Here is a 10895-nt window from a genome sequence, read left to right as displayed (position 1 = left end):
CATTACAGCTGCCTTTTCCATTTGGTAAATCCCTCTTTGTTTGAGTTGCTTTCAAGCCTTTTTAATTTGTTTTTCCTTTTAGTTGTATATTTTTCCAGTTACTCTGGAGGTGGGGTTTTTTGACTTTTTATGATAAACAGTCAAAATATTTTTATAGAAGTTTTATCCTTTTGATACAGAGAGCATATTCAAACCAGGGGTATAAACAGATGTGAAGCAGGCAGATCTTTTTTGAACACCAAAGAAATCTTGCTTGAAATACTTGGAAAAGGGTGCCTTTCTTCTGAATACATTTGCAAAGCAGAAGCTTCTTCCCTGATGTGTGCTCCATTCTAAGAGTTTGTTTGGAATAATAGTGGGGATGGAACTTATCAAGGTCAAATATACATTAACATATCATAATGAGGATATTTTATAAATCTTGAAAAATACAGGCTATGGGGAAGACAGCTGATGTCTTAATAGCCTACAGAGTTGAACAGAAGCTTTTAACGATAATAAAAATATGATGACTATTTGTCTGAGAGTGACTACTTAACAGTTTCAGTTATCTGGCAATTTAAAGTGAAAACCTTTGTTGGGGAGAGTCTCTGTTTTTAATGGATTGCCATGTCAGGCTGGAGCTGCAGCCAGGATAACTGATGACCTTTGAAGTCCTTAGAATAAATTATGGTTTGTGTGCAAGAGATGATAATGCAGTTAAAAAAGATTTATGTAATAGTTCTTCAAAGAGCTTGAGGCATTAACACAGGGTCATAAATTAGTAGGATTTACAAGTAAGAAATTACTTTACTGGAAGAGTCCTTTTCATCCCATATGGTTTTGCCTCCAGGCACTTGCTGATGCTTAAGTGAAGAGATACCTGATGAACCCTCCAGGCATCTGTGAAATTACAGGGGCACCTGTGTTGTTAACAACCCATCCAGCTTTAATAGCAGTCAGTTACTTCCCTTGTAGAGAAATGAGCTTCTACTTGTAGGATATATGTCAAAACCTTGTCACAAAGTATTTTTAACCTCAGGCTAAATAACAGACCGAAAACTATTTTTACTCTTCTAGGCTTTAGGGGTGGTCTAAGTAAGTGGTTTCTAGCTGTTCTGAAGTATATTAACAACTCCAGATGACTTGTGCCTATCAATGCATAGATATTACTTTACTCTGCAAAAAATTTCCAATATTAGGTTTTAACACTCTTGTTTGGGAGATGCTTGATACCTATGTAACAAATGCTTTATGAGTTATGATGTTACTACTACTGATAGTAGATATTTTTCAGTATTCAACTTGAACGATTTAGACCTTCAAGGAAAGAAAAGAAAGGGACTTCAGTAATGGTATCTGACCAGTGGCAAGAAATATTACACCCATGTCCTCAGCACAGTTCCCACAGAAATTAGAGAAGTGATTGCTCTCTTCCTCCCGCCCCCAAAAGGCTTTCAGCTGGAAACCTCTCTGCTATCATTTCACAGCCTCTTTCACTGAGGAAAGCTTGTTGTAGAGTATGTGCTGATTTCCTGGTGAGGACAGCCACATGAAAGCCTAAAGCTGTAAATGTCCTGAAGCCTGAGTATTAGTTTCTTTAACAGACCAGAGAAACAGCCATTATTTGAGAGGTTTGGATTGATATGCACTATCACTTGCACTTGTTAATATACTTTAAAGCATTTGGAAACCATGTATCATATTTTTTTTTGTTATCCTACTTCTTTAAATATGATATTGTTGTAAACTTAAACACAATAAAAGGGGGCAATCTCTAACTCATTGAATATTATTTCTTGATCTCACTGTGTCAGCAATGAGATTTTCCTAGATCAATCTATACATCTACATTATTTTGGTTTCCCTTCTGCTTAGCCTGCAATTTCAATGTGCAGTTCACTGGGATCATTGACTCATGTTCCACTCTCCCAGTCCAAGGGAAATTGAATTGGGCTCAAATACCAAGGTGCTGATTTTGTAATCCCACAGAAATGTTGATGCTTTCCAAAAATGACTTTTTATTTTAAAAATAATGTTCAATATTTGGAATTTAACTAGGAGTAGATGCACCTACAGAGATTCTGGCAAAGGGAAATATTAGTATCACAAACTGTTATTTCATCTAGAAAGGAAGCTCATCTATGCTTTAGCAGTTTGGTTCTTTACAAACAAAGCTGAACAAAATGTCTTTCTTCTTAATTTTTGCCCTCCTCTTTTTCCTTTCCTCCATGAAAACCACTCTTGGATGCTCTTAAAAGAATGCCTGTAGATGAGTTCGAACTTCATGACATCATATGACAACACAGGGACATCATGTGTATTGTCTAGGACAAAGAAGGGCCATGTCAAATAATCAAGATGAATGTAGGTTTGTTGGACTCACCTTTGTAATGAATCCCAGTGCACAACCCTACCACTGACCTTCTTCCTACCTAGGGAGACCTTTCCTCTCCTCCACCTCTTACAGCTTTTCACACATGTATACATATGTGTTTATCATGAGTGCAAAGATTAGAAGCTACTATAAACTCTAAACCAAATTTAATTCACCTTTTCATGCATTTACAAACTCTTTGTAAAGACAATGGTGTGAAAACATCACCTTTTTCCTTCATAAGCAGCCATTTACCTGACCTGGGTCAGCAGGGTGTAAAATGCAAATGTGAAAGAGAAAGAAGAGCGCGGCTCTTGATGGTTTTGGATGCCAATAATGTAAAACTTGTTTTTTTGCTATGCAGCCTGTAATTCATCATCTGCAGAAATGAAAATTGAAGACTATTTTAAAGGAAAAATACATACATCTCAGTAAAACTTGTTTCAAACATGATACAGAGAGAATGAAGTTTTGGGAAATGCCAGGTATTTAATCAGGGCAAATTAGACAACTCTATTTTGTTGGTGCTTCTAATTCTTATTGAATGAGCTTTGGCTGTGTCAGTGCAGTGGGCTCTGATTATCTGCCTTGGTTCATTCCACCACTTGGGTTTATTAGCTTACAGATTAGATAAGCCCTCTTGTTATATCTACAGCTTGGATGCAATTAATGGTTTTCGTTTCCCTTGGCTAGCCAAAGATTGTGATAAGATATTTCATGCTGTTCTTCTGCTCTGATTTTTGAAGCTTCTAATTCTCAGTTCAGACTTTACAGACTTTATAGGAGAAAGTGAGTTAATTATGACACTATGGCTATTTGTCTGTGGCTGTGCACAAAGATGTATTTATACATTGGCTTTTCTCCTAAATTTTGTTTTAGCAAAGGTGACAGCCTGGTTATTGATAAAGGGTCCAGCTTTCCAACTGGCTTTACTGGAATATCTGTTTACACAGCCACAAGTTTGTTGATGAAACTAACCTTGAAAGTAGTTTTGTACCTGTAACTTTTCTGTGTTTCGATCTCCACTTCGGTCATCTAGCCATCCCATTTCCTGATGCACAGTGGCAGTAATGTATGTTGTAGCTCACCCTGCCAAAGGCACAAGGATGCAGAACTGCAGGCATGTGTTATGTGTAATGAACCGTGTTATCAGGCTGATTCAGGTCTCTGGGAGCAAGAAAGCTGTGATGCTACTTTCAGAGTTTACCTCGTGCCCCAGTACTGATACTTAGATATGATGCAATAGTTTGCAGCTTATTTGGGTCTGGACTGCTGGGTTTGGCCTGAGTTCAGTGCTAGCTGGGGCCTGTTAGAAATTGCTGGGTGAGGGAGGCCTGGTGCTTTTCAGCAGCACAGTCACACGTGTGGCCATCCCACGTAGTTAGTTGCTGGGTGTTAAAGTGGTGTCTGCATTTGGTCTTCAGCTGTTGAACGATTGAAGCCTGTTGTTGATCCAAGCCCCTGGCAGCTGTTCTTGACCTTTGGCTTGCATCTTGGCTCTGGCTCCCAACCCTTGGATCATATCCTGGCTCTGGTTCCTGCCTCTTGGCAGCTTGTTCTGTTCCTGTCTTTGGCTTCAGCCTCGGCTTGTATCCTGGCCCTCGCTCCAGACCCTTGGCCGTGAGGTGGGTTCCAGAATTTCCATGTTTATCCCTGTTCCAGTCTTCGGTCTGAATTGGCTGTGCCCTTGTCTCCTGCAGCAAATGGTCTGCAAACATTTAATAACACTGGGATTGTGTACAAGGCAGGAAAATGTAATTGTTGAGGAAACTTGTCTCTGGAAGGCCATGCTTCATTGTCTGTCCCTGAGATCCACTGGAGTGAGGCCTTACAAAGACGGAGGTGCTATTCTTAGTAAAGTTGAAAACTGCCAAATATTTTCCCCTTGTTTTTGAAGTATGTCAGCACACATAGTCTAAATGCTGTTTTACTATATGTTTGTTGGAAAGGGAAAAATGAACCATTTTGTTCTCCTTTTTGTGTATATTTGGACTGTAAACATTTTCTACAAAGCAGAGAAATGAGTATTTAAAAAAAAAAAACAAACACAGAGGGAAAAGCAGTGCTTTCTTTAAGATGTATTCTCAAATTGTCCAGGTCTCTTAGTTTTTTGATCCAGGAAAGAGAGCAAGAGAAACAGTAGAGGGAGAAAGGTTTTGAAGGAGAGGAAAACTTCTTATGTATATCAGCAACTGTAATTTTTTTTTTTTTTAATTGGTGTGATGCGATTTTTAACCTTAAAAGATTAAACCATGTGGGCCTGGATGTTAATCTGACTTGAGTCCCAAGGAACCATGACCTGTGATACAATGCTGATCTTCAGGGAATAGACATGCACCCTAGCGTATTGGCAGCCAGAAGCCATGGGCATGCAATAGCAGAAAACAAACACTCAGGGAAAACTAACATTATTGACAAAAATCCACCTACTGGAGATTTTGCAATGCCTGTCCGCAGAGCAAGGCCTGATTTTGATTTCTATTTAGATATCAGGATGACTTCAATCACATTCTGAAATCATTTAAGCCAGGAATAGCCTCATCAGTCAAACTGTCCAGTTCTAGACCATTCTAGCTCTCATTTTCATACTCAGTATAACTGATTAATATGTTTTTTTCTCAAAAAAACCCCAAACAACTCCCACCCCAACCCAAAACATGAAAACAAAATATGTAGGATTTTGAAGAGGTTGTGGATAGAACAGTAGAAAGAAGGAGAGTAAAGGAAGAGTTTGATGAGTGGAGGATAAGAGAGACTGTATCTTCCTGAAAGTGTACTAAGCTTGGCAAATCTTCTAGGGTGGGGGGCAATGGACAAAGGGCATGGGAGATGGCAGACAGCACAGGAACAAGTTGGAGAGCTCAGAACAACAGAAGAAACTAGTCTAGTAACTAAGTTTTAGAAAGAAAACAGTTTTCCTAGAAGGAAGAAATGATTGCACGGAATTAATTACAGTCCAGGAAGGCACAGAGAGTTTGAGTTATGTTGGAAAGCAAGACTGGTGGAAAAGGTGGCTGATTTGTAGGATAGATGTTTCTTCCTCCCATGCCAAAAGTCAATTCCATTAAACTCGGATCCCTTTAGAATATGGAAGCCTTATTTTCTCTTTCTTTTCTCCAGCTGGGGCCAAGCTGGAGCCTTTTTTTTAGCAGGATTTACTATTAAACACTTAAATCCAGACCGATTGTATTTGTTTTCTCTGCCATTCCTATCATATTTATTGTCCTTGCCATCAAGCAAGAAACTTTCAAGTTTCAAGATTCTCCTAACAACTCTCCCTGTCTCCTCATTTAAACCTTTTCCAACCAGACTTTTACTGTACATGTTCTTTTTCTTTGGTCCCTTCCAACATCTTGTCTCTGTAGATCTGCTGTAATTCTCTAACCTTTTAGGAACAGGATTTGTTGTCTCATGCTGGATATCTTGTTGGTTTAAGTCTTCTTTACTGGATTTTTGAAGAGTGGTAGCCCTGTATCAGTCTACTAAGCAGAGAGTCTGGTAGATGCCTGCATATATGTTATGGCAAAAGCAGAAAAGGTTAAGTGCAGTGCTGTATGTCTTTCTGGATAGAGGTACTTAAGCCTCTCTTTCTCTATGGAGATCTTAGACTTCCCCTCAAGTCAAGAAGACTGCTGATGCCAATTGCATTGTCTTGGAATTCAGTGCTTGGAAGGTCTGTGAATTGTCTCTGAAAGTTTCATGCATTTGGATAAACACCTGTCCCAAAGAAGTGGTACAGCAGATAAATCTTTTTCCTCTCCTTGTATGCCTCTCCACAGGTGCTATGTAAGCCAGATTTGGGAGCTGGGACTGAAATGGTGAGCTGTATTCAGTTCTTACTTGTCCAATAAAGTGAATGCTGCTTAATTCAAAGTCACATTCCAGGTTGCACAAAAGTTGCACCCTCATGTAACCTCTTTCATATATCCAGTGCAGCAAGTCATCTTGTATTCATTGATGTGGTAGTAATGTACTGGCTTCTTCATAGCTGCAGATTCAGTCTGTCTGTCTAAGCTTCAGACCACTCTCCCAGCTAACTCTCATTTAGATGAAGACTCCGGGGAAAGACTAGCAGTCATGGTGGGCCGCCTTTCACTCTTGTTGGGAGTTATTTAATTGCCTAGGCATAAGGCCTGGAAATCTGGCTGCACCAACCAATTATGACTACATGCAGTAGCCGTCTGGCTGGTTTTATGTTGAGCTGGTTTGCTTGTTATTGTGGAGTGTTGCTTATGTTGATGGTCTAGGATGTAGGAGCTGAAGAACTGAAAGACTTAATCCCTTCAAGAAACCAATTTAGTGGCTTTATAACTGGATCTGGTGTCTGACTTTTAGCCTCTTTCAGGTCAGCAGATTCAGGCCAATTTTGTCAGCTATTTTGAGCCCCATAAGGTTTCTTGGGATGCTGTCAAATCACTTCTGCGCCCTTGTTCCTGCTTTCCCCTCCCCTCCCTGTCCCATGAATACAGTGTATTTTGTCAAGCCTATATCAGGTCTATCAGTTGCTGCTGCTTACTCATTGTTGCCTACTGTTTTCACTCTTGCTCTCAGACATGTGGTTGTTTTCTCATCAAAATCAAAGCACTTCTCTGTAATTAAACAGCCATCGGACACTGTGTTCCTCTAAGTAGGTCAGTGCCTCAAGGGCCCAGTCACAGGATAATTTAGGTTGGAAGTGATATCTGGAGATCATGTAGTTCACCCCCCTGCTCAAAGCAGTGGAGTTCTTTCCCCAGCTGGGACTAATCCCGCAGATCAGTCTGTTTTCTGTGCCTTACAGGTAGGTACCAGGCTTGCCTACCTACAGGCCACTAACTTTACCCTTTTATCCTCAACAGGGTCCTGTTTCTGAGACTAAGATGTTACCATGTGGGGCTTATCTACTAGCATTGCTATAGGAAATTTTGCTGACTGTTATCAATCCTACTTATCTACAAAAATAACCTTGGCAAAATTGTTATGCTTAACTGTATCTGTTAGCTTAGCAGAATATTTGATGTTCCTGTTACGCCTTAGAACATTATATTTTCCGTTCTTTCCATTTTTGTTTACTTGTTTTAAAAAGGAACCTCAAAAAGCTAATTGTTTTAATAGAAGAACTATGCATTTAAAAATAGTTATTACTTCAGTGTTGCTGCAAATTATGGTATAATACCAAAATTTGCAGTCCACACAACAGTAAAGTGCGTGCTTGGGAAGAGTCTGGAGTCTACCATTAGACTGTTATTTTTTCATAAAATAGTTCTCTCTGAGAGTTCAAAAACCTCTAAGCCTTTGGGTTTAGACAATTTACTTGAGAATAAATGAAACAAATGTATCTGCTTATGTATATATTAGCACCAGCTGCCCTTGTAATCTGACCTGCCTGGATTAATCAAGTAGCTACCTGATTAAAAATTGGACTACAAATAAGAGAATAAATACTTAGTTGTTTTGAATAAGTCAGAGTTTTGGGGGTTTGTGTCAGCACTCTTGCTGCTTTTTTGGCAGCTATATTAACGAGCAGCTTTTCTTTCGTTGTTCAAATAAAAACAAAACAGCCTTTGAATTTTGTACTCAGAAATTCCACTCATCTGCCTAATGTTCTTTTTTTAATTAGAAGGATACACATATGACTTAATTAATCAAGCCTGTCTTAGGGAATTATGCATTTATTAATGGTTTCTGCACTCAAACACATTATTAAGGGATTTGTGCTAAGTACCTGACATAAAACAGCCTAATTTTGCTTGCTTTGCTTAATGTATTGAGAAACAGCTTGTTGATCAGATTTCAAAACATTCATGCTATGAACTAATGTCCTATTTAGAATGTTTAAAAATGCAGCAATTTGGCAACCAAGTACTATAGTGGTTTGTATTTAAAATAAAGTAAGTCTGTGCCAGGCAAGAAATGAGAAGAATAGAACTTCTTTGACTGCAGTGATGATGGAAGCAAGTAAAATAAGCAAGATTGCTTTGATTCAGGCTTTATTTATTTTTTTTTTAAATAGAAATGAAATTGAATAAACAGATAGTTTTATCTATTGTTCAGGAACTGGAATCTGTGATTTTTTTTGTTCTTGTCATGCACCTTTGAATTTAAGAACCACTTCTTTAGTGGTGTCCTGCTTCACATGACATTCCACATCACCTGGAGGTGATGCCAGGTGGACAAAGTACAAAAGCACTTGTGATTGTTCCAGGGGCTAGCTGGAGCTCACTGCCACTTCCTCCTATTGGGCCCTCACCACTTGGGTGAGTTCACTTTCCCCTCAGGAGCACGAAGGGGTAAGGAGAAATTGTTCTCTGAAGTCCCTGTGTGAAGAATTTAGTGTCTTCAGGGAGCATGATCACATTTCCAGAACTCTTGCATGTGTTTGCCTTCAGTAATGTTCTTGTGTCTCATCCTATGTAGGAGCCGGCTATCCTCATTTTTGTCTATATGTACAATTGTAGTGCCTTATCTAAAGAGAAATAGCAGATGTTTGTCTTAACAAAAGTTTTTCTGTTTTGAAGCTATTAAGATATTTATGTTTATTAGAGTGATACAGTCTCATAAGCACTCTCACACTAACCTATATGAAGGTAAACAGAAATCCTTTCTAGAAAGGAAGAAGGACTTATGCTGGTGTGGTCAGAAATAGAGATATCATGGTACTGGCATAATTTCCGTCTTTGCAGACTGTCTCTCAGCAAGACAAGCTGGCTCCTACCAGTTTGGGTCTGAATCTGAGTGTGTTTGGTCCTTCTGAGCAGTGTATTTTACTCTCTTTGATGTCTTGCCTAAGACAAAGACACTGTTATCACAATCCTGCTGATCTAGGACACCCAGATTGCTTAAACCAAGCCTTTCCAGAGCTGCAGTTTTCTAGACATTGCAAGCTGCAGCCCACCTGTCTGGAGAAACTTGAAGGATCCCTGTGAGAAGGATGATTGTTGCCCTAGACAGCCTCATGGAGCCAGAAAAAATAAAATACTTTCTGAAGCTTTAGTCTTCTAACTGTTTTTAAGTATTCCCAAGTCCCATTTACTCAAGATTTGGGGTCCTCTCTCCCTCTCTCTCCTTTGTGTTCCTCCATTGGAATATTAATTCTTAACTCCTCTTTCCAAAATAATTGGTGAGTGCCCTTCTTTGTAACTTCAGTCCCATTTGTCTGTTGTCAGGTGATTTGTTACTGAAAAGTTCACCTGGAACTCCCAGGCAGTGACAGCTAACATTTGTCCACTGGTATTTTGGGTGAATAGAAGCTAATCCTGACTCATTTGTCTTTGTTAGTTCAGTTAAGTCTACAGGAAAGAGGCATGGAGAGTTTGAAAGGAGTTTAAGTCCCACATGTGTACTTTAGGTCTCATAAAGAGTGCATGGGCAGTTTCTCCAAATTTTAAATGAAAGCTTGAAAAAGACATAGATAATTTTGAAGAAACAGAAAAGCGCCTTCGTAGTGTATGGAAACAGGGGAACAGGAAAGGGGAAGGAAGAGAAAATTGAATTATTTTCTAAAGGTTAAACCAGGCATTTTGAATTAATGTTGAAGTCTAATTTCCACCCCTCTGATGGTTTGCCTGTCACTGAAGAGGATTAAAGTTATATGGGATCTGAATTCATGTAAATGTTAATGTGTTGACCTTATCCTGCTTACTTCATAATTCTACTTCCCATGGTAGTCAGACTAACTTTCCCAGACTAATGTTTTCAAAATGGACTCCTCTTCCATGTTATCCAGGTTCTTCATAGAAAAATCAGAAAGAACGGGTCAAGTAAGTGGCAAGTCGTACAGCTGTTTGATGAGCTGTGCTTGATTTATTTCCCATATTGGAAAATGCTAGTTATTTGTTGTAATTTTTTTCTTGCTTTTAACTAGCAGTCTATAACTATTTCTTTTTGCTTTTTTTTAATTAGTGAAATGTCTTGTACAAGGTCAGTGAGGAACTTGGTACAGGATTCTGGTGAGACCCCCATACTCAAGTCATGCTAGTCTAGAAGCAAGTGCTGCTTCATTACTTCCCTTGTCAAAAGAATTGAGTCTTCTGACAATATTGATATGATGCATCTGGTAATTTGCATTCTGAGTATCGATTGGTCACTACTTTAGCAGCAAAGGCAAAGAAATAATGTACATGGCTTTTTATGTTACTGGAAAATGATAGTATTCATCTGGAGGCAATTTCAAGTGTTACCTGTCAGAGGCTGCAAAATATTTTACAGGCAGTAGACATGGAATTTAAACTTTCATACCTACAAGAATTATGTCAAGACTAACCAAAAAATGGGACCATAACTCCTCTAGTTTGGATCATTAGAAATTGTTTTGAAGATGTCTGCTTAGAAGACTAGCAAAATTGTGAGCTGTGACACAAAAGTGGTGGTTTATAAATTATGGTTGTTTTTCCTATTAAGAAAATGCATTATACTGCTAGCATAGTTAATACAATATGCTTCTAGACTATAACATATATTTCACTCATGGCAAAGGTGATATATTAGTGTGTTGCCAGGACATTAAATTTCTAATTAAGGTGAAAGTGGCATGTAAGAGACTCGGGGATTGGGGGGGGGG

The sequence above is a fragment of the Haliaeetus leucocephalus genome, unplaced genomic scaffold, assembly GCF_000737465.1.
Source record: "Haliaeetus leucocephalus isolate CR32 unplaced genomic scaffold, Haliaeetus_leucocephalus-4.0 Scaffold251, whole genome shotgun sequence".
NCBI classification, from domain to species: domain Eukaryota; kingdom Metazoa; phylum Chordata; class Aves; order Accipitriformes; family Accipitridae; genus Haliaeetus; species Haliaeetus leucocephalus.
Note: the sequence above shows the minus strand (reverse complement) of the source record.